The following is a 24,905-nucleotide window of genomic DNA, read 5'->3' as shown; positions in this document are numbered from 1 at the left end:
ATAGAACCATTTTTAACAGTACACTATAATAAAAATTATGTAAAAGTGGCTTCTCTCAAAATATCTCATTGTCCGGTGTTCATTCCTCTTCTTGTGGTAATGTGAGATAAAATGCCTACATGATGAGATGAAGTGAGGAGAATGCCATAGGCATGGTGACGTAGCGATAGGCTACTATTGTCCTTCTGACGATAGGTCGGAAGAAGGATCCTCTGCTTCAGGTAACCTGGATCAGAGGGCCGTGACGATGTCGATGGCTGGACATCTGTCAGGAGCAGACACTGTTGATGATTGGGGAAACTTATTCTCAGATGGTGGTGGACCACAGGTAACTAAAACTGTGGAAAGAGAAATCCCAGAGAAAGGTATGACCGTATCTTCTTCAGAAGAGCTTTTTTGATTAATTTGGTTATTTCCATAGTTGAGTCATCTTGGCAATTTCACCATTTATCATGTGGAAAGTTCTTTTGATTTATTACCAGCCTTCATGAGGCCCATTTCCCTTGGCCCCACCTCAGTAGAGGGATCCAAACTCATCAGCAAAGCTCGTTCTGAGTGGGCCACATTGGAGATTAAGCTCTGGTACCTGTCCATCACATCCCGTGTGACCAGTCAACCTATGTGAGCCTTCCGTGGACATTCACTCGGCCCGATGAGAGATATGTGAAAGGCGGAAAGAGCAAGCCTCCTGTAGAATGATCAGGTCCTTCCAGGCCCAGAGTTAGAGCAAGTTAGGGGGCCAGAGGCACATCTCGGGGCACTGGACATAACGCATGCGTTATGCCAGCACCTGTCTCATTCTCTGAGCAGACCCTGTCCACAGCCTGTAACATACAAAGCAACAGCCCTTTTGATCCCAGAACTGCATCAAATCATTGTGACCCTTTGAGGAAGATATGCGACCTGGGCCAAGTGAAGCCAGATGACTTTTTGTATTACCGGAGCATAAAGCAATATTAAATGATTTCATGAGTTGTAGCCAGAACATCTGTTATTAAACATTAGAAATCTGATTTATTCTATTCTAGTAAACTGGCGTTCAGCCCTCTTGGTTGTAATGCCTTGCGTTTGAGGCAAGAAGGTGTTACTTGCTGGTTTTCTTTCAGAACACACCATCCTTTTCACATGTCACACGACTGCTCTTCTAATCTCTGCGAGAGGATGTCCCTATCGGGACAACTTCCCTGGGTAAGGGGGTGGCAGGGATATGCGACACGCTCAGCTGTCTCAAGGGGCAGTTCTGCAGGCCCAGAGCCACAACCGGGAAGGCGACCAGGTTGTCACAGGTGGGCAGGGTGACTTAAAGAAGGAATGGATCCAATGTAGAAGGCTGAGGGCTGTACAAGCAACCCACAGATTAAAAAGCAGGTCTTTGTATCAGTGATCAGCTCCTTCTAATTGGCCTATTATCCCCTCAGTTACCGCTTCTGCAACCTTATGGATCACTGTTCTATTATTCCACATGCCAATATCCTCAGGCTCTGGGAGGAGATTCCTGCTCTCAAATCCTTCCTTCATCATAGGTGGTGGAGCATTTCTGAGAAATGTGCACCTCTGATCCCTGGGACATAAACATTTCACCTAGATCGATGCACTAAATGGACATCATGGCATTCTAATGGTGGGGGTCTCAACTTTAGTCACCTGGTGCGTGTGGGTTGGTGGGCAGTGGGACTAGCAAAAGTGATAAACAGGGGAAATCTTTGGGAATATAGAGGCCTTCCAGAGTAATCAGAAGTCACCCACTCACTTCAACCCTTCATTCCGTAATTCCTTCATTGACACATTCATTCACTAATCACTTTATTTTCCAAATATTTACCTGTACTCATCACTGTTCTGAGCACTGGGAGACAGGTGATAAAAATTTAAAGAGGAGGTGATCCATTAACTGGGAAATGAGAACATTAACACCCTGGCAGGAACTCTAAAGTAGAAAGTGATGAGTCAGAGGAGTCACAGATAAAGGACTATGGAAAGTTAAAGAGGAAAGAAAGAAAATGCCCACTGGGAGTTTCCAGAAAAGATTTCATGAAGGATAGATATGGAATTCAGGCTCAGCCTTCAAGAAAATTAGGATGTTGACAGCGAGGAGAGGACTGGTTATTGCAGAAGAAAGCAGTGGCCTGAAACAAGGCAAGGATATGGAGCAGCACAAGGTGTGTTAGAATATTTGCAAACCCTCGGTGTCCCTGAAACATAGTCCATGCAGAGGAACAACAGAGACAAAGGTGGGTGGCAGGCTATGGCCATACCTTGAAGGTGTTTAAGTACCTGACAAAGGCATTCTGTTGGCCGAAGGACTGTGAGAGTGTGAACAGAACTGTAATTTGGGAAGATGGATCTAGACAGCCTTGGGCAAACTACGGCCCGCAGGCCGGATCCGGCTGTTCTATCCGGTTCTCTTGCTCTCCCCTCTGCTCCTTTACTTTGAATTTATATTAGTTCACACGAACACTCCATCCATGCTTTTGTTCCGGCCCTTCGGTCCAGTTTAAGAACCCATTGTGGCCCTCGAGTCAAAAAGTTTGCCCACCCCTGATCTAGGACCAGGAGTAAATTGATAGTGGGAACAGCTGAAAAAATTCATGTGGGAGATAACAAAAACCTCAACTAGAGTGGTTGGGATGGAGGAGAGCAGGTAGGCAGAGGTTTACAACAGGAGTTGATAAGGTTTCAGAAGTTGTGTTGTTATAGGAGGAGTATGGGTGTTGGAATCAGACAGGCTCTGGGACAAGCTTCATGCTTTTCACATGTTTCCTCATTTGAGAACTTCCAGGGTTAGGGCATGGCTTCCCCAGCCCTACTTTCCCCCTCAGCAGTGTAGCCATGCATGTGTGTGGAAGGCACCATGGGAGGAGAGGCTCACCTAAGCCCTCCCAGGTTGTGGCATGACTCAGAGGGGATAATATGTGTGGGAATACATCATAGAGTCTGAGGACCCCTCATTATGGTTATTTCAGTTACTACCTGGATGTGTGGGACCAACAGAAGGGAAGAATCTCGAATGAACCTCAGGTTTTTGAACCCGGATGACTCTGAAGGTGGAGAATCACATGCTGGAAAATGAAAGAAGGAGGGAGGGAAAGAAGGTCACCACTCAGCCGGTGCCTCAAAATGAACTCCAGATGGATCAAATATTTAACTGGAAGTTTAAAAAACCACTGACGGATTTTATAATGCTGCAGTTGAGAGATTCTATCTAAGAATTCCAGGGAAAATAGAAACCGAGAGGGAAAAATCTTAATAAATTTGGCTGCATTTGATGTCACAACTTCTGTATAAAACAAAATAATAAATGAGATTGGAAGAAAAATAGTCAACAGGGAGAGAGAAACCAGTTGGCCAATCATATGACTGACATGAGTTGATTTCTGGATACATAAGCAGTCTTACAGAACAGTTAAAAATAGAAGTGAGCAGCCAAATAGAAAAAAAAAATAGGTAAAGAATGTGAATAAGTAATTTATAAGAGAAAAAATACAAATGATCAATTATAAAAGAAAACCAATTAAATCTTTATAAAATATATTCAAGTAAAATAAGGCATTTTTTTTCACCTACTAGATTGGTGATTCAATTAGACTGAAAAAAAACTGTTCTAATGAAGAATTAGGAAGTGATTACTCTTATATGCTGTTGGGTGAGGATAAAATATAAAATATGATAGTTGTTTTGGTGGTTAATATAGTAATATACACCAGTATATTAAAATTACATATCCTTTGACCTATCAAATCCACTTCTGGAAATTTTCCCTAAGAAGATGTATATGAAAAGTGAAACTATAAATGGATAAAAATTTTTATTTAAATTGGGAAGAAATGATAAATTGGGCTACAATTCTAATTTTCTTTAGCTGCTAAAATTGATGACATAGATCTTTATTTATTGAGATGAAAAGCTGTTAACATTTTTCCCTTATTTTGTATCCATCTGAGATGAATGGAAGGGATGTTAATGAAATTGATTGTGATCATTTCATAGTATATTGCTAGTCAAGTCATTATGCCATACACCTTAAATTTATACAGTGTTATATGCCAACCACATCTCAATAAAATGGAAAAAGCTGTTGGCAGCATATTATTGAATGAAGATATCAAGTATTATCATATATATGTACTTCTTTACAGGATAGGTCTAGAGCAGTGGTCGGCAAACTCATTAGTCAATAGAGCAGCAAACTACGGCTCGCGAGCCGCATGTGGCTCACAAGCCACAGTTTGCTGACCACTGGTCTAGAGAAATGTTCACCAAAATGTTACCAGCATCTTTCTCTGAATCATAAGATTTCTGATGCATTTTTCTACATCGTTTTAATTTTTATACTTTTGAGGGCATTTTTGGTGGGCCCAAACAATAACATTATGAAATGATATGTACAAAATAGATCAACAGAAGGAACCAAAGAGGGAGAAAGGGGAGAGAAGAGGGACTAAGAGAAAGGAGGTGTATTAAAATGCACCCATGGTGTTTTAATTTAGGGTGGTGACGGAGTGATGACACAGAAAGGTCAATGCCATTGAAAGAAAGCTTATTGCTTACAATTTTTGAGACAAGGGGTCACATGAGGAAAGTGCCAGGACTGGTCCTTGAGCAGAAGCTATGGTGAGGAAAGAGCATGGCCAAGAGAAGCCAGTTTGGGTTTTCTGTGGGCAGGGCAGGGCAGGGCAGGGCAGGGGAGCGGTGGGTGACTGGCTAACTGGAATAGTGATGGTGGGCTCTGGGATAAATGAATGACCTCTGGCTGTTGGTACCTGGCCATGGGTTAATTTAGGGCATGGGAACTATTGATTTGGTGTGTGTGTTAGATCAGTGGCCGGCAAACTCATTAGTCAACAGAGCCAAATATCAACAGGACAACGATGGAAATTTCTTTTGAGAGCCGAAAACCGACTTCTGCGCATGGGCCATGAAGTTTCAATCGCAATGTACGTGCGCGCCTGCGCGTGTTATTTTGTGGAAGAGCCACACTCAAGGGGCCAAAGAGCCGCATATGGCTCGCGAGCCGCAGTTTGCCGACCACTGGGTTAGATAAATGAGATGGCTGGGGGTATGGACTCAGGACTGGCTGGTTTGTATGTGAAAGGCCTGTTAGGCAAATTGTTTATTATCTCTAGGAATTAGCTAGGCCCGGGTAAAGCAGATTCTCTCAGACCAGCTATGTACCCCAAGATGTAAAAATATCATAAAATTAAAAGCATGATTAATACAGAAGAGAGTGAATGGGGGGGTGTGTGGTTAGTCATTGGGGCAAGGCTCTGGGAGATGGAAGTGATGGATTCTGAGGATAAGTGGAGGATTTGCTATGGTCTGAAAGTGGGCTGTGCTTCTTCCAACGATGAAGAGAAGAAGGTGTAAGAAACTACACAAATGTCTGCTCTATAAAGAGAGAGGCAGAAGGAACTCACACTCAGATGGCCTTAATCTTAGCAAAAGAGGAGTATAAGTTATCCTTAGAAAATGACTGGGGTAGAGTTTGGGGAAGAATCAAAAAAGCATTGAGTTTTGAAAAGAATAAAAAATCAATTGAGTTTAAACAACTTTTGTAAAAAAAAAAAAATTCAGCGTGTGATTTTCTAGGAGCGAGTAAAAGAAGAGCCATTAGGATGATGGCTCTTCCAGCTAGGGCGATGATCAGGCACAGAAAAAAGAGTAAGTCTGACTCAGGGTTACACTTGGATATTTGCTAAAAGTAGAATAGACTCTCAGACTTTTTCAGATTTATTCTATTTTTTTAAAAAAATCTTCAAATCCTTGAACAATATTTCAGCATCAGGAATTTGCCTCCTTGGAAATCCAGCCAAGATGATACAAGAACCTATGGCTGTTATATAGACCACTGTCCTCCACCATAGTTGGCTCTTGAATCCTGTGCAAGGCATTCTGGGACCTTCCTTCTCTCTTGCATTGTTAGCTGCGAGACCCACACCTCTGTGCACTGACCTCTCCCTACATATTCATTAGGAAAGGTGAATGACAAAACCCTCCCAATCCATGGCATGGTGTGAGAAAGGGGTTAAAAAACAAACAAACCTCACTGTGCTATCACTTTCCCAAGATGTGATATCCTGAATATTTCCACAGATCTGTCTGACTCCTTCTCCCTAGTGAAATTAAGAACAACCTTATGTCCTAGCTGGTTAGAGCATCTGTCTGTGGACCAAAGGATCTGGGGTTTGATTGCAGTCAAGGGCACATGCCCGGGTTGCAGGCTTGATCCCCAGAAGTGGGCGTGCAGAAGGCAGCTGATCAATGATTCTCTCTCATCATTGAGGTTTCTATCTCTCTCTCCCTCTCCCTTCCTCTTTGAAATCAATAAAAATATATTTTTTAAAAAGAACAGCCTTATGACCAGCCCCCACATGAGACTCACACAGATAGGAAATACATTTGTGAATGAATGAATGAATGAATGGTTTCATTATTTCAGAGAGCTTCACCATGGGCAATGCAATATAGACGATGGTCCTAGTTATCAGTGCTTTCTTGCTTCATGCTTGGGTTGGTAACTGATGTCTCCAAATGCTTGAGTGAGGGCAGATGAAGGGAAGGAACATGAAACAGCCCCCAGATGTCCACTGATTCCCCATGACAGGGGCTGGCTGTGGGAGGTGATAAATGTGTTCTGCTGACCTCGGGCTGAGCAGTGCCAATATGAACATAGTCAGGAAAACAGCAGGCCAGCATGGTCCTCTCTTTGGGCCTTGTCTTCTTTTCTTCTAACCGAGATGCATTCTTTACTCTTGATTTGGAGGCTATTTGCAGTGTATCCCAGCGAGCAAGCCCGTGGCGTTGACTCCACTTTCCTCTGTAAGTACTAGACTCTGTCTCCTCAGGGAGTCAGAAAGATTGTTTATTAGTTTAAAAATAAGTCATGATTGCACAATCTCCCCCCTCCTCCACTGCCATCTCACTGGTGATAGGAAGACGTCCACAGGGAGAGTGAAGGCAGGGCAAGTTGTCTACGGGACACGCTGACTCTTATCTGGAGGTGAGACTGCCAAGAAAAGATGCAATAACACTTCAGGGACTGCCTTCAGTGTAACGGATGCTTTTTTACTAAGAAATGAAGTCAAAAGAGAAAAGAATTGCCCATTAGTGGGAAGGGATTTATACCCAAGCCAACATTCCCCAAAGCATCTCTGGTTGATTCTTTGAAATGAAAAGGGCAGGAAAAGAAAGGAGGTGTTGGACAATATCTGCAGATATCTAAAACAGAGATTTTGACATTTTCCACCCAGTTCATTAATTGTCTTATTTTTCATCATGTCTAGGTACCAGCTTGATTATATGAAAAACATCTCTTGTTTGAATCACCCAGATAATTTCCTCTTTTTCCCTTCAACCACACATTCTTTCTGGCCAATCTTGTTTATTCTCATAGCCCAGCACCACACGTGGGATGACGAAGCCTAACCTGTAACCTGTAGACGGAATTTCCTCTTAGAGCTCTAATCGCTTCTGCAGAACTGTATCTGATGATCTCAGAGATACCTTAAGCACAATGTTTCCAAAACCAAAGCTATCCTGTTCTCCCAAAGCCAGTGTCTGCCTCTTCCTGGTATCTTAGTCAGTGGTCACCATACCCAGTTTTATAAAATTCAAAACATATCTGCGTCACCACCAGAGTTATTGTTCTATTGACTGTATCAGGCTTCTTTGAAAAAAAAAAAAAAAAGTACACATCCCAGCTTGGAATGATCAGCTTACAAAAGTCACAGAACTATGTAGATTCTTTATCTTATTTGTATTCTCTGAGGCATTCGAAGCCTTTGGCCATTGCCTCCTTCTTGGAACGCCTTCTTTCATTCCTGTAACCTCCTATTTCTTTGTTCATTTTCTTTGTAAGTGTCTTGCTTTGGCTCACTATCCTTCTTCCCTTTAGTGATGTTTTTCCATAATAAATATATTATCTAATCTCCCTCATCATTTTCTATTAGAGTTCCTAAAACACATCTGAGAGTTTCTTATTCAGTAGATCTGGGATTTATATTTTTTAATAAATATCTTTTTCACTCTCCATTCTAAGGGTTCTATGTAAAAGCGTTTTTTTAAATATAATTTGTAAGGTACACAAATGCAAGGCAGTACTATCTTTACAAATAGTATGTATACTAGAATATCTGGAACCTCTATTTCTCCTACCAGGACCAAAGAGCAGACACTAGCTGTTGGTCACCTACTTCCTCTACTTCCAAAACATTCAACTCTCTTGTAGTTTCCTGGGGCCTGTGTTTGAGTTCTAGCCTGTGAGTGGAAGGAATGTGCCCATGAGAGCCTTCCATTTGTACTTCCCCAAGCTCCGTTTCTCCTTCAGTTGGCTGAGTCAATACCCGTGGACACCTTGGAAGGCATGTGTTAAAAATGGCAGAGGCTCTGTCATCCTGAATCCTTAATAAACAGCATGGAGGATGGTTTCCCTGCTGACCTGTTCACTCCTTCCACTGCAGTGACATAACCAAGAAACAAACTTCTGTTCCAAGTCATATAAATTTGGGGGCTATTTGTTATAGCAGCTGACATTTTACTAACTAATACTAGGTAAAAAGTAACAGTGTACTAGCCAATTCCACCAGGTATCTCAAGAACATCTGGCTACTCCTTGATCCCCCATGCCTTGTGGCTTCCTAGTCACTGTGAAATCTCTTAGCACAAGGGGGTGTTAAGTTTTCTTGTGCTGTGGATACATTTGGCAGCCTATGGATACCTTTCAGAAGAAAATATTTTTAAATGCTTAAAATAAACCACATACAGAAGAAACATATTACACATTATATTGAAAGTTACCATAATATTAAAAAAAATATAACACTTATGATAGTTATTAACATGTGAAAGAGCAAAACAACACATTAAAAATGTAAGTAAGTTTGAAGTCATTTTTACTTTTTATAGACATATCAATACTAAGCCTGGCTAGTGTTGTCTGCCTTGAATAAAAATGTTGAACTATGGGGTAGTCTTTGTTAAGATCTTACGCATATCATGTTGGACATTTAGTCAATGCTGATTTTTTGTTTTGATGACTGGACATGTAGGAATACCAATTCACAAAGATATACTGAGGAATCGGGAATGAAAGCTTCCATAGATAGTATTACAAAGGCAGGATAGTCTTCTCTCAAGAAATACCAAAATTCTCCAAGGATTTTTTGAGTTAGATACTCATGCATTAAGGTTGTAGTTCTGTGATCAATGAGCTCATGTTTGGCTAGATCAACATCGTTGATAAAGTTTTTATATCAGAAACTGTTCAGTAACACATAATGAAAATGACTCATCCCCTTCCATGTATTGATCCATAAACAGTTGTAGATCGAGAATGCGTTGCAGATGTCGAGGTCACCAGTACTGGGTTTCTGAATGATACCTGGCCCTGGGTTGCCTGAAAGTCATCTGGCAACATTGTACAAAAAGGCAGTGATTATGTGTGATCTACTATTAGATCTAATAAGAGCCAGAATTTAAGAGAATTTTGAAATATCTGCAACAACTGTAAGGCAATAGGCAATATCTGATTTCTGTTGGTGAAAATTTACAAGTACTGCTCTTATTCCTGTGGCTTACTGCCTATATTTGTAATTAAAATAAGTGCTAACTTTCAGTTAAAGTTATTGAAAATAGAGGTTTTTACCCCCTCAGCCAAGTTCAAGAACCCATTGAATTTTGCCCATGAATCCCTTGGGAAAAAGTGGAGAGCCCAGGTAGAAACCCCTGTTTCAGCCCTTTAAGATGCAATTCCTCAGGGATAGCAAGCTCCCTTCTTGCCAAAGGTACAGGTTGTGCATGTGCATATGGCCTTTATGGGGCCAAGCTTATGTTCTGAAGTGAGAAAGTAATTCACTCCCCCCCTTTTCAAACTCAAATGTCCTCTTTTGCTTTTTCTTTTCCGTGCCCTTTATCCTGTGGCAGGGACCCCCACTCATGGGATAAATGGCTAAGACAGAGGCTCTAGGTCAGGCCACACACACTCTAGTCTTGCCAGACTTAGAGCAAGCGTGAGCCTTTCCCTTTTCTCATAGTCTGTTCAGTGGTGGTGTTGGGGAACCTTCTTCAAGTTTCTTTCTATCCCATTTCTTCCCTGAAGGCAGTCTTATTTTCTCATAATTTTATATGAGTATCATAAAAATATAGGGTACTATACAAAAGGGAGGTAGAATTAACCTTTATAGACACAATAATACAAATAAGCACATGTGCCCATCATATTTACCCTTCCTTGGTTAGGATATTATGCTAAGCATTAAGTTTAGTACACGCACGCGTGTGCGTGCACACACACACAGTACTTCAGCATTATCAACAGATCAGATTGCTCATGGCACATATCCATTACAGCAACAATTTTCAATCTTCTTCATCTCATGACACACATAAAACAATTACTACAATTCTGTGGCGCACCAAAAAAACATATTATTTTGCCAATCTGACAAAAATTAGGTATAATTTTAATTCATTCACACCAGATGGCTATTGTTCTCTGTTGTTATATATTTTTTGACATTCTAAGGAAAAAGAGGTCAGTTGGCCCTGACTAGATAGTCAGGTACTGCATGTTTTAAAATTTCTTGCGGCACATCGGTTGAAAATCGCCGCACCAGATCATGAGCTTCAGGAGGAATGGAAGTGAGTCCTAGACACCTGTGCATCTCTGGTACCTGGCATAATGAATGGCACAGAGCATGGACTCGATAAATGTTCATTGCCGTGAACCAAAACCTGAGACTGTAGGGAGGATTTTAAAATATCTTAGGGCACAGTTTGTTTTCAACTGAAGTAGCCTTGGTTGAATGGAATATGGCCTTTCAGTAACCCTGTAGCCCTGAGCAAGTCACTTAAACATTCTCCAGCTCACTTACCTCACTGGTAAAATAAGAATACTGATATTGACTCCTTCAAATTATGAGGATTACATGAGTTAGTATGAAAAGTGTTTGGGGAATGATGCTTGGCACATAGTAGGCAGACTACAAATTTCAGCTTTATAATTCTTACTAGAACTAGTAGTATTCTTCGTGGCAATTTCATCACTATAAGAAACACCAAGGAATACTGAAATGCTCAGAATTTAATGTTTTGCTATACATTCTAGATCTTATTGCTTATTAAGCTCCCATGTCTGTTTTTCAGTTTGCGTTGTCCTCTACCTTGCTTGCCAGCCAGGCAGCCATCACCCTAAAGGTTACCTCTAGATTGCACGTTGTAACTTACTATGAACTTGAAATCAAGATCATATAAGACTGTTTGGATGGTGTACACAATAGTATTAAAAAGATGGGTCTGCGTAGGTCATAAATGCATCTATTTTCCCGATTGACTTTTATGATAAGTACACCTGGATATCAGGAAAGATTTGTTCCCTGGATAAAGGGATGTGCCCACCCACTAAGTAAGGTATGGCGGTGCATTTGCATCACCTTCCTTTTATTCCCTTTACCATAATGCCCTTTTCCATCCACAACCCACCCGTAAGGCAACACATTCTCTCAAAGAACCACAAGATAATGGTCGGAAAGCAGTAAACTGGGTGAATTTCAGGGTCAGTGGCCACTTCAATATGCTGATTTATGTAGGTGACCGGTTCCAGGTCAGGAATAGTTAGAGATGAATGGGATTGCCCAGACGCCACAAAGGCCTTTCCTCTCATGCTTTAGATTCCAGCAAATAAAACAAAGGACGATATTCCTTCTTGTCCACACATGGGCGTGCCGGGTGGGCTCGCTGAGCCTGTTGGTGGCAGTGGTGAGCATACAGCTCCTGTTTCAGAGGAGGAGCAAGCACCAGAATGTTTAGGTCCGCAGGTGGTTGTGTCATTCATGATATATTTCTTGCTGTCTGACCAGTTGGTAATGTCAAGTTTATAAATCTAATCCTAGGGTGGAGACAAGTGGGATGGGAGATTTTGTGCTTAGGAAGAGTATACCTATGGGGCTTTTAAACAGAACAGTATTGAGTTGTTTGTGTCACAGTTTTATGGTTCTGGATAGTCTGTTCTAGTTGGAAAAATTGTCAAGATTTATGGTAACATCCGGCTAAAGAACGGAGTATTTTTAAGATGCTCGCATGACACCTGTCAGCTGAAGGAGAGTTATCATGGTTCCTACTGCTTTGGCTGGACCCGTTTCCCTTCTGGCTTCTTGAACAGGTCTGTGTCTTGAGAAGAAGAGCCTTCCGAGCACAAGGCTTGGCCTTACGGCACAGCAACACTATGGCCAAACAAGCAGCAGATCTCATGGCAACAGAAGCATTTACTTTGGGGGAGTATGGTGCACTGGGCAGTTCAAGGGACTAGGAGTAAAAAATACTGATTTCAGGACTCAGCTCCATCACTGAGCTAACCAGGAGATTCACCTTGAGAAAGTGCTGGGATCTCTCTGGGCATCCGTGTGGGCACCATGGGTGAGTGCAACTCAGCTCTCCCTTCAGGAGAAAACTTCCTGTGAGCGTTTGTCAAGTAGTTGACATCTTCAGCTGCAGCACAGGAAGGATCCATCACGGCTTTCTTGCCAAGATCACACTGTTCCTGGGATGCTCAGATAATAACAGCACAGCAGGGGTACAGAGCAGAGCTTTGCCTGGCTGGCGTAGCTCAGGGTTAAGCATCGACCTTTGAACCAGGAGGTCACGGTTCGATTCCTGGCCGGGCACATGCCTGGGATGTGGGCTCGATCCCCAGTGTAGGGTGTGCAGGAGGCAGCCCATCAATGATTCTCTCTCATCACTGAAGTTGTTATCTCTCTCTCCCTCTCCCTTCCTCTCTGAGATCAATAAAAATATTTTACAGCAGAGCCTTCATGCCCAACACAGGGCTCCTCTGTTAGGCAACAGGCACAGTGGGACTTCCTATTGCCTGGCCAGATGCTCAGAGCCACACTGGAGCCTGAGGCTTTTCCTACCTCAGCCTCCTCCATCCTCTATCTTTTTGCTCAAATGTCAGACCCACATCGCACCCTGCAGAAACCCTCGCTCCTTCTCCCCTTTTTCTTCACAGAAGGCTCCCCCCATAAATCTTTTGCACATCTATTTCCATTTAGGAACCTGCTTCTCAGAGGTCCTGAACTAACAGAGTCAGTGTGTAGACAAGTGTTATAGTTTGCCTACACTGTACATTTCCATCCCTTTCTTATAGGAATGCAATCCCCACATAAAACCAACCCCCTTATTAGGGAACAACTCTTCTCCAACTCCAAATGTGGGGCGATGGCAGACTGTCAAGCAGGTATTCTGTCACCTTGTTCTGGGGCAACTGACATGGGTACAGGAGCCAGGTCAGATGGGTGTGCTCAGTCATGAGAACACATGATCAAAACAGTCCAATCAGAGCCCTCCCCTGGGACGTGGTTCACTGACACCTACAGAATGTCTCTCCCTCCTAGTAGAGATGAGCGAAGGGCATGAACTGAACTTCTGATAATCACACACCTTACCACAGAGATGAGACTCAGACAAGGAAGCCTACGGTCAGGGAAGAACAGAACTCTGTATCGGGGTGTAGAGTCCCCATCTGGAGGCTCTCAGAGCTGCCCTCCTTCCTGGCGCTTTTTATCTGGGTCTGAAATCTTTGCCAGAATTCTTCCATTCTGTCCCTGTCTTTTTATACTTTTAACTTAGGTTGGCTGAGTCACGTCCTGCCACTTACACACAAAATCGTTTTCAATAATCAAATCCATTTCTAACAAAGTGATGCAATAAACCTGTCCTATAAACTGAGGTTGACCCTGCCTTGGAAATGGAATGAAATGTGCATGGATGGAAATATCAGCAAAGTGCCTGACACAGAACAGGCAATCAATCAAGATTTCTTGAATGAAACTGTAGAAACATGAGAAAATGAGAGAATCCAGGTCCAGGAATTAGGGTATATTTCTCAAAAAGGCATAACTGTGCCTAGCACATTGTAAGCACTCAGTAACTATTGTGTTGAACTAAATTATGAATATAAAAATACCTGGCTTTCCTACAAGTCTAGTTCACCAGGTAATTGGTGCTTCCTAACGACAAGTCAGCATTAGGCATCCCTGAGAAAGACATCCCTTCTGAGACTGTTTTCCATTTCCTGCAGCCAAGTTGGAATTCACCGATTGGAGAGGAACTACAGAGAGAAGGGCCCGTGAGGAAAGGGGCCTGGAGCTGTTCAGAGGCGGGTAGCAAGAGGCAAAGAGGAGTAGTCATATGAGAGTAAAGAGCAGGACACCGTGGAGCTGTCGGTGACCTTTCTATTATTTCAATGAAAGAAGCCTCCATCCAGGGCCAGATGAGACCCATGTATTCTCCGGGAAGACCAATAATTTGGCTCCCCATCAAACCAATATTTTAACAATCTTTATTCAACATTTATTTATTGGGGGTGAATTGGTGTCAACAAGGATTTTAGTTGCTATTGATCATTTCCAGGCCAGGCCAATGCCTGGTTTGACCAACTGAACTTATTTACACATGATCAGTGTGTTAGGGGTTCCGTGGGCAGGGTAAACTGGCACCACATTTATAACTTCCTTGGCATTAGCATATCTTCTAGGTAGGAAATACGATACTAAGCAGTGGGTTGACCTGGCTCTACTCATACCAAGCAGTAATAATTGCAAGGAGGCCCGGAGGAAACTCTTTTCAGGCTGACTGCCAGAAGACAGCCTAGTACAGAGGAAGGAGTGGTCTGGGGAGCGCATGGTCAGGAGGACACGTCCCTTGGGATATATGGTAGAGCTATCTGTATTTCTGCCTCTATCACATATCATTCAGCTTCTTACCCAGTTTGCATGGAAATATCCACAGAAAACTGCCTTTATTTCTAATCAAGGAGTAAACAGATACCACATAAAACAGTCCTGAACCCACAAGTATTCTAAGGATGGGGTTTTTTTTTATGTTTATAGAGACAAGCTATTAAAATATTTGGGTGGTTGTCTTACTGTAGTAAATAATAATCATATAAGAAGGAGAGCAGGGTAGGCGTGGGAGTGTGGTGATGAAGTCGGGCATGCGTGACCTGGCAGATCACGCAGTGACACAGGTCCCAGAGATTTCATCATGGGCATCAGGTAGGGTGGGGCAGCAGCTTCTCAGAGGCAGTGGAAGTGTCTGGAGGTGAGAAGTAAGTGTATGGCAGCCACCCCTGAACTGAACACACCGAGCCTTCCAGGTCCCCATCTCAGAACCCACAGGCACATGTACCCCAAAAGTATACTTTTGTAAGTTTTCAGTGCATAGAGACTTGCTCGGGGAGTGACAATGTTTTGTCAGAGTTATCAGAAGACAGTCAAACCGGAGGGACCTTTTGGGAACACTGTGTTCCAGAGTCACTCTTGACAGCCACCTTTGTCTCTGTTGCTTTTGACTTGTCTGGAGTCACCAGGCTCAGGTCTGAGATCCTGACTCTCCTGCCCTGACACATGCTTCTCATTCCCACCTTCATTTTGGTGACAATGTTCCTGCTCCACCTAGGAGACTGTCATGCCCTGATAACCACTTTGTCTTACCTTCCAGGACCTGGCAATCTAACTCACTCAAGAAACTTAGATAACCTCAAACCTTTTTGTCTTTCTTCTTCTTCTTTCCAAAGAAAAATAACACTTCCTTGTTTCCTAATCAGTGCAATCAGCAGTCATTAACCGAGCTTCAATTAACAGCATTTGGGACACAAAAATGCTATAAACAGGGCCAGCTGGCCCTTCTCCAAAGGAGCTCACATTCTAGTGCAGGGGTGGGCAAACTTTTTGACTCGAGGGCCACAATGGGTTCTTAAACTGGACCGGAGGGCCGGAACAAAAGCATGGATGGAGTGTTTGTGTGAACTAATATAAATTCAAAGTAAAGGAGTGGAGGGGAGAGCAAGAGAACCGGATAGAACAGCCGGATCCGGCCCACGGGCCGTAGTTTGCCCAAGGCTGTTCTAGTGGGAGTAGACAGAGGTACACAAACCAATAGAAGGTAGAGAGAATGCAGGAGAAGGGTTAGAGAATCCTGACTAGGAGACGAAGGAAAATTCATGAAGAGGTAGCATGGAGTTTGACAATGACTGACCAGTGAGGTTTCATACATAGGGGAGTAGGGACTGCAGTGGATGCTGAGGGACCAGCATGAGCAGAAGCAGAGGATGCGTGGCTAAGAAGCAGGGGATCTAAAACTGACAGCTGTAGCTACGGAAATTAGAATTGTACTAGCACACCTCTCCCTTACTACGCCATGTTTTATGATGCTTCCTGGAGATTGTATGTCTCTCTATAACTGTCTCCCCATGTGCTCTTTAGAGTAGAAACCTGGCACTCTTTTTTGCTATCTGGAGTGGAGACAGGCCCTAGCAGGTGCTCAGGGAAGTCCTGGTGTATGAGTGGGTGTTCAGTCTGCAGAAGGAAAAGCAGCAGTGGCTTCATCCAGCAAGCATGTGACTACTCCAGGCAATGTTTTCCTAGGATGTGGTCCCGGCCTCAGAAGGGATGGGCCACTCTGTGGTACAAAACTTGGGGGAACAGCCTCACAGCTGCCCTGGGTCTCCTGGCCAACTGACTTCGATGGAGTGAGCCTTTCAGTTCACTTTTAGGCCGTGGACATGGAACCAGGGTGTGGTTGGTGGGATCACATTTTCTCATGGATGGTTGCCAGTTTGAATGATTCTTGACTCAAGCAAGTCCAGACCTCTGCTTATGCATGTACCATGAATGGAGCCTGATTCGTTTGCTCTTTTTTTCCTTATAGGTTCTTCTGTTAATTGTTATTTTTTTAATTACAGTGACCTTCAATATTATGTTAGTTTCAGGTATACAGCATAGTGGTTAGACATTCATATGATTTACGAAGTAATACCTTTGATAAGTCTAGAGACCACCTGTCACCATCTCCAATGGCTTCTTGAAATCGCTTTCAGAATTTCCAGGCTGTGTGAGCTATGAGCTTGGAAAGAAGCTGTCTCGTTTCTTTTCTCTGGAAAAGTTTGTACTTCTTTGAATAAATAATCAAGGGTGGTGTGTTTCTTTTTGTTTTCTTTTTGCAGGCAGTTCTTTCCTCTGATTGAAAATGTTCTCTGACTCAGTCAGAAAACAATCCTTACAACTTGACATCATGTATTTCAGTCAGTTGATATTATTACTGATATGTAATAAGTAAGAAATACATGTTGACTAAGTGATTGCTTAACTGATGGACAATAAAGTTGTTGCTTTTCTTTATTTTCATAACCACTCCTTCATTCCAACGGCCTCGATGCCTATCCTGATAGCAGCGTCACTTCAGGGTATTCTGAGGTCCCACTGTCTGTCATCCGTGTCCCCTCCTTGGCCAAGGAGTCGGGGATGCTGTATTCTTTGTTGTCCACTCTGATTGGAGTGGCATTGGCTTTGTTCCTTCCAGAAAGTTATGTTTCAGTCAGCCGGTTTTCTTGGTTTTGGCAAATCCTGTTTGATATTTCTCAATTACAAACTAATGACTCATATTGCAGCACCTCCTGGTTTAAAATTAGCCCAGCAGTTAGAGTTAGTTAAATCACAGAGTGCTGGGAAAGCAAAGACAGTCCTTCCCAGCTGGTGACAATCTCTTGTCTGTGCTGCCACTGGCAAACCTGAAAGGAAATGCAGAGAGATCTAGAAAAAAAGTGTTGAATCCATCTGGAATTGGATGGTTTATCCTGAGTTGGGGGAGGAATTATGCTCTGTAAGAGTCTGTGGAAAGGTCACTGTGCTTGAATTCAAAGTAGTCTTGAATTCTGCAGTAGTAACAAATTAATCCCAGAAATCCCAGGGTTTGCTACAACAAAGGTATGTATCTCTGCTCACCTGGCATGTCCAACACAGGTCCAAGGGGGGCTCTGTCAGTACAGTGACCCAGGCGTTCACAGCCCCCCTTCCCAGCTCTTTGAGGAAGCGAAGAAGAAGAGAAACTAGATAATTTCACATGGGCTTTGCACTGCTCCAGCAAAGAATGACCATTGCTACTTCTGCTCACATTTCCTTGGTCAGAAGCAGTCATAGGGTGCTCCCCAGTTGAAAGGAGAATAAATGCAATTCCCTGTGCACTTGGAAGGAGAAAAGGACCAAGTATCAGTCAACACTAGCAATGTTGACAACATCCACCCTCAGACCATCAAATGATTGCTTCACTGTAGTTCCCACACAGAGCACTTATCCTCCTTCCCACAGTAGAAAACCCAAAGTCGTATTGGTTCATCGCAAGTATGTCAACACCCGGAGCATCAGGGGCATCAATGGCAGTTTCTATATTAGGTTTGGGCATTTTTCCCCCTCTTGATTCAAAGACTCATGTACTAAAAAGGCAATATGCAATCATGCAATAGAAGCAGAATACCGTAATAAATACCACCGCATGGAAAGGGGAATGAATGAGCTGACAATTCTGAAATCCAATGAAGGGAATATTCTGAGTCCCCCTAACCCAAGGAAAGACCACATTCATTAACCAGACCCTGCTTTTGCCCTCTGCACAGAAAGACTCCTAGTTCTTTTTTCTTTGTCCTCTGAGAGGGTCTTTCTTTTCCATATTTATCTTTCTTGGCCACTTCCAATATGGGCGTTGGATGGCAGACCCTCTTGGTGAGCTGAGAGGCTTTCTCAGAGTTCTTCTATTATATCTGAATTTCAACTGGCCAATTCTTTCCTGAGCTCACCTCTTTCTCACAATGTTCTGCCAAATACTGCCACTATTAACACACTAACTAAAATCCTTCTTTTGGCCCAGATCAGCTAAATGCCCTCCACATAAAGCATATATATCCTATCTAATAAAGACAGAATATGCAAATTGACCATCACTCCACAACAAAAGATGGCGGCGCCCACAGCCAATAAGGAGGGAATATGCAAATTGATGCGACAAAGATGGTGGCAGCGGGGGTGGGGCAGCATGCATGTGCAGGCGCAGAGCGGCCAGGGTGGGGCAGGACGCCTACTATGAGGGGGGTGGCGAGGGGTGGAGGGAGCTACAGGAGGGTGGCAGGGCTGGAGCTAAGGTGGAAGGCAGCAGCCAGAGCAAAGGCCTGTGTCCCAGATGCCGGGATGCCGGAAGGAAGCCAGTGCCGGCAGCCAAGGGAAAGAAGGCCTATTCTTGCACGAATCTTTGTGCATTGGGCCTCTAGTTTAAATATAACACATATAACATCATTGTGACCTGCCATGCCCTCATGTATATATCATTAAACCAAACCCTTGGCATTCACACACAGATATTCACACACAATGTATGTTGTGTATGCACGGGGGCTGGGGGGGGGGAGCGGGGAGTAGAATAAATTGTGATATTTTTGAGACACATTCCCAATAATTTTCAAGAAAGATGTGCCTGCTATAGTCAATGCATTATATAAATAGAAATATTACAATAGAAAACAATCAGTAAATCTGCCTTGTCATCCTTAATCCCTTCTGGTCTATTCCAAATCTTTACCCTCCAACCTATCTTGTCCCTTTTTGTGTGCTTGAAATTAATTTGAATTCTCCCACCTTTATTCTTTGGTTGTTGTTAATCCTTGCCAAGGTATATTTTCCCATTGATTTTTTAGGGAGAATGGAAGAGAGAGGGAAAGACAGAGAGAAATATCCATGTGAGAGAAACACATCGATTGGTTGCCTCCTGCATGTGCTCTGACCAGTGCCCAAGCCTGGAAGAAGCCTGCAACCAAGGTACGTGCCCTTGACTGGAATCGGACCCAGGACCCTTTGGTCTACAAGCTGACACTCTATCCATTGAGCAAAACTGGCTAGGGCCTCCCGCCTTTATTCTTTCATTCATATTATTTACTCAAAAATGTCTTCCTTAGTTCTAAACTTCTCACAAACAAATCTACCATTCAGGACCCTGCCCAAAATACCCTGTCTAAGTTAAGAAATTTCTGGGAATCTCAGTCTACTTAAATTCTTATAGTGTACCTTAAATATCCATTTAAATGGTTCATGATGTTCTCAGGTTATAGCAATTTTGTTGTAAGGCCCAGAGGTTAGGACCTATGACTTACATGTATACCCTTGGTGCTTAATATAGCACTGCATGCATACTAGTTGCTCAGGCCATCTGTAAGGACAAGCCATCTATGGGAGAGAAATGTATGCTGTGACCTCTCCCTCTATCGTGGTGTGTAATTCTCTGGCCCTTAGCCATGGGGCCTTTCTTCTTCAGACACCCTCTTGGAGAATAGGTTATTAAAGCCATAAACCCAAGATCATAAATAACTTACCCAGGTCCAATAAATCTGTATTTCACATGAAGCATGTTATTTTTGACAACAGGCCCAATTCCTTTGGAAATCACGTTAGAAGTAAGGGAGGTATCTTCCACAGAATGACATAATGGTTTCACATAAGGCTCTTGTCAGTCCTCACTCAAAACATAACACATTAGCCAATCAGATACCACAGTCTTGGTGGCTTTAGCCCTCATAACAGAAAGCTCATTTTCTTCCTCTCTCTTGGGGCCAGAATTTCCACTGTCCAGAGCCATTTGTCTTAAAGATTTCATTTTCAACATCAGTGTAGGAATTTTAAAAGAATTTCATTTTAGCCCTGAACAAGATTGAGATAAATCAGACTCCCCCCGCCCCCATTCTTCTTCTTTGCGACTTTCTGGCCCTGGTGACCCTATGACAGTGGACATGGTGGGGGAGGGCAGGTGCTAAAAGGGGCTATGTTTCCCATAATGAAGACATAGAGGCACATTTAACACAGCTAGGTTCTAAGCACATGGATGACCAAAGCCCAGAGAATTGAACTAAGTCTGGGAGAGTGCATGGGCTTTCAGATGGACCAATTGATATAATTGTCCTTACTCAGCTTACCTGGGAGTGATTCACTGGACTTGGGTACTGGAGTGAGTTTTATACAGTTTGCCTTTGGAAAATGGCTGTTAAATAATGACAACTCCATCATCAAGAGAAACATTTAAATGTTCCTAATTTAATATACTTCGAAGTACCACAGACCATTTATTCATTCCTTTGTTGATTTCACAAATATTTACAGAGCAGATACTTCGTGGGGGGCTATAGACCCATTGACCAGGACTGCTTTTTTGGATGCAGGGCTCTGAGCAAATACTTGTCTATACAAACCATTCATATCATCAATATCAGCATATCAGCAGCACCTGGTATCACAGTCTCATGCTGTTCCATGAATGAAATACTGTGCTGGCCAGTGTGAGCTTTCCTCTCCCCAGATTCGCTCCCAGAAATCAAGAACCAGGTAGCCACAGGGCAACTTCATCTACCCGAATGAAACTGCTGGCCCCAACTGGTTTTGGCACTGGAGGGGGACTTGGAAAATTTCAGGGAACCTCTCAAAAGTATGAGTTTGCCTGACATGCAGGATTGGGGCAGGTGCCACCTTGCATAGTTCTAAGATGGTATTGACATTGGTGACCAAGTCATGACCCCTGCTCTTAAGGGGATCTCCTATTGTGTGGAATATTCTAAGTCTGCATGCTATGTAATGTACTAAATGCATTCAAGTGTTATAGATGCCACAATAATGACATATGTATGCTGGAGTGGAAAGTCAAAAGAAAAAGTGGTCTCTATTTGAATAAAGAGAAATAAGTAGAAATATATTTATGTGATTCTGAAGTTGGGCATTTATGGTCCTGGACATTGTTTAAGAATGATTTCAGGAATTCTTTTCTTTGATGTGTCATGCTAATCAGGTGTCTATAAACACTTCAGCATTCAGAATTAACAATCTTGGATCACCCTGGAAGTAATATATCTGGATGTTGAGAAAATTACATTTGTATTCCAGTGCTGTCCACCTCTTACTGACTATATGATGCTGGAGGAAGTACGTTCCCTATGCCTCAGTCTCCTGACCTATAAAATGATGGTAATAATATTTATTTCACTGGGTTGTACTGAGGTTTAAACTATAGATTTATCTGAAAAGCTATGCTCACGGCATATCTGATTTATTTGTTTTTAGCTTAAGAGTGATTATGGAACATATATGAAGAAAAATATGTTCTTAAAAAGAAGTTCAGGCTAGGATAAGAGCTTGCTACTTACATGGAATAAGCCCCAAAATGTTATGTTCTGGACCCTGCATGAAAGATCAGTCTACACCAAACAGGATGTGCGGGCTTCCAGGCTGAGACGCCCATTTCCTAAGAGGATTTGGAGACATACATGTCTATCTGTGCCTTCAGACTTCCTCCAAGTTTTAGTCTGCTCAAGCTGTGTTATGGACTGAATGTTCCCTCCTCAAAATTCATACATTGAAATGCTAACCCCCAATGTGATGGTATTAAGAGGTGGGCTTTGGGGAGGTGATTAGGTAATGAGAATGGAGCCTTCATAAATGGGATTAGCATCCATATAGTAAACCCAGAGCTTGCTCTTTCTCTCTGCTTTCTGCCCTGTGAGAACACAACTAAAAGACGGCTGCCTACAGACCAGCAAGTGGGTTCTCACCAGAGACTGAATGTTCCTGCACCTTGATTTTGAACTTCTCAGCCTCCAGCACTGTGAGAAGTACGTGTTTGTTGTTTCAGCCACCCCACTGTCAATAGCAATTTCTTATGGCAACCAGAACTAAGACCTCCTAACTTCAAAATAGCTCTCAGTTTCCAAGTACAGACTCAGACCCACAGGAATGAAGGTTCCTGGGAACCAGAGGGGTCAGAGGAAGGCTGGGCCCATTCCATGTCTTTCGGGAGTTATCAGAAACGCTTCCTCGGTACCTGCCTCACCTGTGAACAGGCTCTGTTTCTCACTGAGTAGTTCATCCAGCCTACCCTGGTGACCTAATCTGCTTTTGTCCCCAGTCCTTGGAGCATAGCCCACCCTAAGTTTGGGGTGTGGTGAGAGGAGAGGGGGGCAGAGCTACTCATGGAAATCAGGGCTCTGGGTCAGGGTTGAATTTGGTTGAAGGAGCAGAGATGATAGATGGGAAAAGGGACTGTTTGGGGGCACATGGGAACAGCTAAGCAGGCTCAAACAAAGGGTGAGTTCCAGGAAATTTGAGGGGACACAGGGCACTCATGGAGGGAAGGTGGTCTCTGGAGATAATAGTCCTACTCCAGAGCTTGCCTCGAGGACTTGTGCTCCTCAACACTGCCTCTCAGCAGAGAAGTCAGGAGGAAGCCTTCTTGGTTCTGTAGTTGGAAGCCTGAGAGCAAAACACTGGGAAATTAAGAGAAATATTTGCGCGCACTCGTATAGAAGGGGCCACTGTTTTGGAATAGAAACATCCTGTTATAATAAGTCTGCACAGAGAAACAGATGGAAGGAGATAATATCAGGCTCTCGCCTCCAATTCTGTCAGCCAAGAGAGAAGGAAATTGGAGCTGCTAGTTAGAGGCTTCCTTAAACGCTGGCCAGCCCCAGTGTCTGTGGTTGAGTTGCTTCCCATTTTATCAGAGACCCTCCATTTCCTAGGATGCAAATATTTTGGAAGAGAAAACCCCTTTAAAAGAAAAGGAAGCTATCGTTTTTATTGTATGGCTCCGTCAGACTGATTTGCATTTAATGTTCATAAAAACCTTGAGGCAGGGGTTAGTACCATCCCTGTTCGTACAAGGAGCAGGCTGAAGGCCGAAGTGATGTATCTCTTATCTCACAACTTTTTAAGGGCCTGGCTCAGGGTAGCTGAATGCCTGGATCCATGCTTACCACTGGCACAATGTAACCTTTCAGGCTGTGTGGGCTCACAGTTTCCAAGCAAAGGGACACAAGAAAAGGAGAAAGGACATAAAGTTGCAGATAAAGCCTCAGGTTAGACCAGATCATCAAAGCCCATGACCATAATCAAGTCTGGTATCAACTCACCAGATGTGGGAAGTGCCAGGACCCAGTAGGCAACCTGGAGCTTTACCCCTGCCCCTGGACCTCCTGGGCAGTAACTTTAGTGTCATAAGTGCCACCCCCATGGTAAGGCTGGAGTTTCAGCAGACTAGAAGCTGTGAAGGATGGCTGATGCCTTCATGGAGTCTTTGAGCTCTAAATCTCCGTGGTCCTTATGTATATAGTTCAACGTGTGTGTGTGTGTGTGTGTGTGTGTGTGTGTGTGTGTGTGTGTGTGTAGAAATGTGGCAATGGGCCGGACAGAGTCAGTCGATAGGTCCAACTGAATATATTTTGTACAATGTGAAGGTCTTCAGTCAGAAGAGGGCATTGAAGGAACACTAAAATTTGGGGTATGAATGGCTTAAGGATGATAAAAGCAAGTATGAGAGAAGATACTTATTAGTTCCTAGGACTACCAGGTAGCATAAGGCCTATTGGATGTGTTGTTCGTGCTTATGTTATGATATGAAGAGGTGATGGCTGGGGCTGTTAGACATCTTGGGTCATAAGGACAAAGGCCACACCCTGGGAACTCTAGAATGATGTTTGGGATGGAGTTCAGTTCCAAAAGGATTGTGGCAGAGTCCATCCAGCCCTGAGCTGTCTCAGACTCTTTCCTCACCCACCACCCACCCTCCAACTTGGTTCTATACATCTCCACCCAGTGCTTGCCTCACATCTTACCTATCCTACTAAATTCAATCTTCTATTGTTTTGCCTGGCTGCCCCACCAAGCTATGCTGTCCCAGAGTCTGGGCCTGTCGAGGTTAAATAGCTCTCATGTCTAACAAGGTGCCTGCAATACAATAATGTTTGTTGAACAAGTGAATGAATGAGTGAATAACTGAGTTAAGGAAAGTTTTGTTATGAGAACAGAAGCGCAATAGAATGAGAGGTGTTCTAGTTAATAGAATCCTGCAGATGTGGACAGCTGCAAAGAACAGAGCATTTTGGGTAAATTTTGGGCCAAATTCATGCTTTAAGGGGCCTTCTATGTTCAAGCCAAATCCTCCCCTCTGGCCCTGTGAATAGACAGCAAGAGATGGATGAGGACACTGACTCATTCTGGAATGTGAGGCTTTGGGGAGGCCCATCAGGGACTGAGGATTAGCGATTGATGAGGGAG

This window comes from Plecotus auritus (genome assembly GCF_963455305.1).
Source record: "Plecotus auritus genome assembly, chromosome: 8".
In the NCBI taxonomy this organism is placed as follows: domain Eukaryota; kingdom Metazoa; phylum Chordata; class Mammalia; order Chiroptera; family Vespertilionidae; genus Plecotus; species Plecotus auritus.
Note: the sequence above shows the minus strand (reverse complement) of the source record.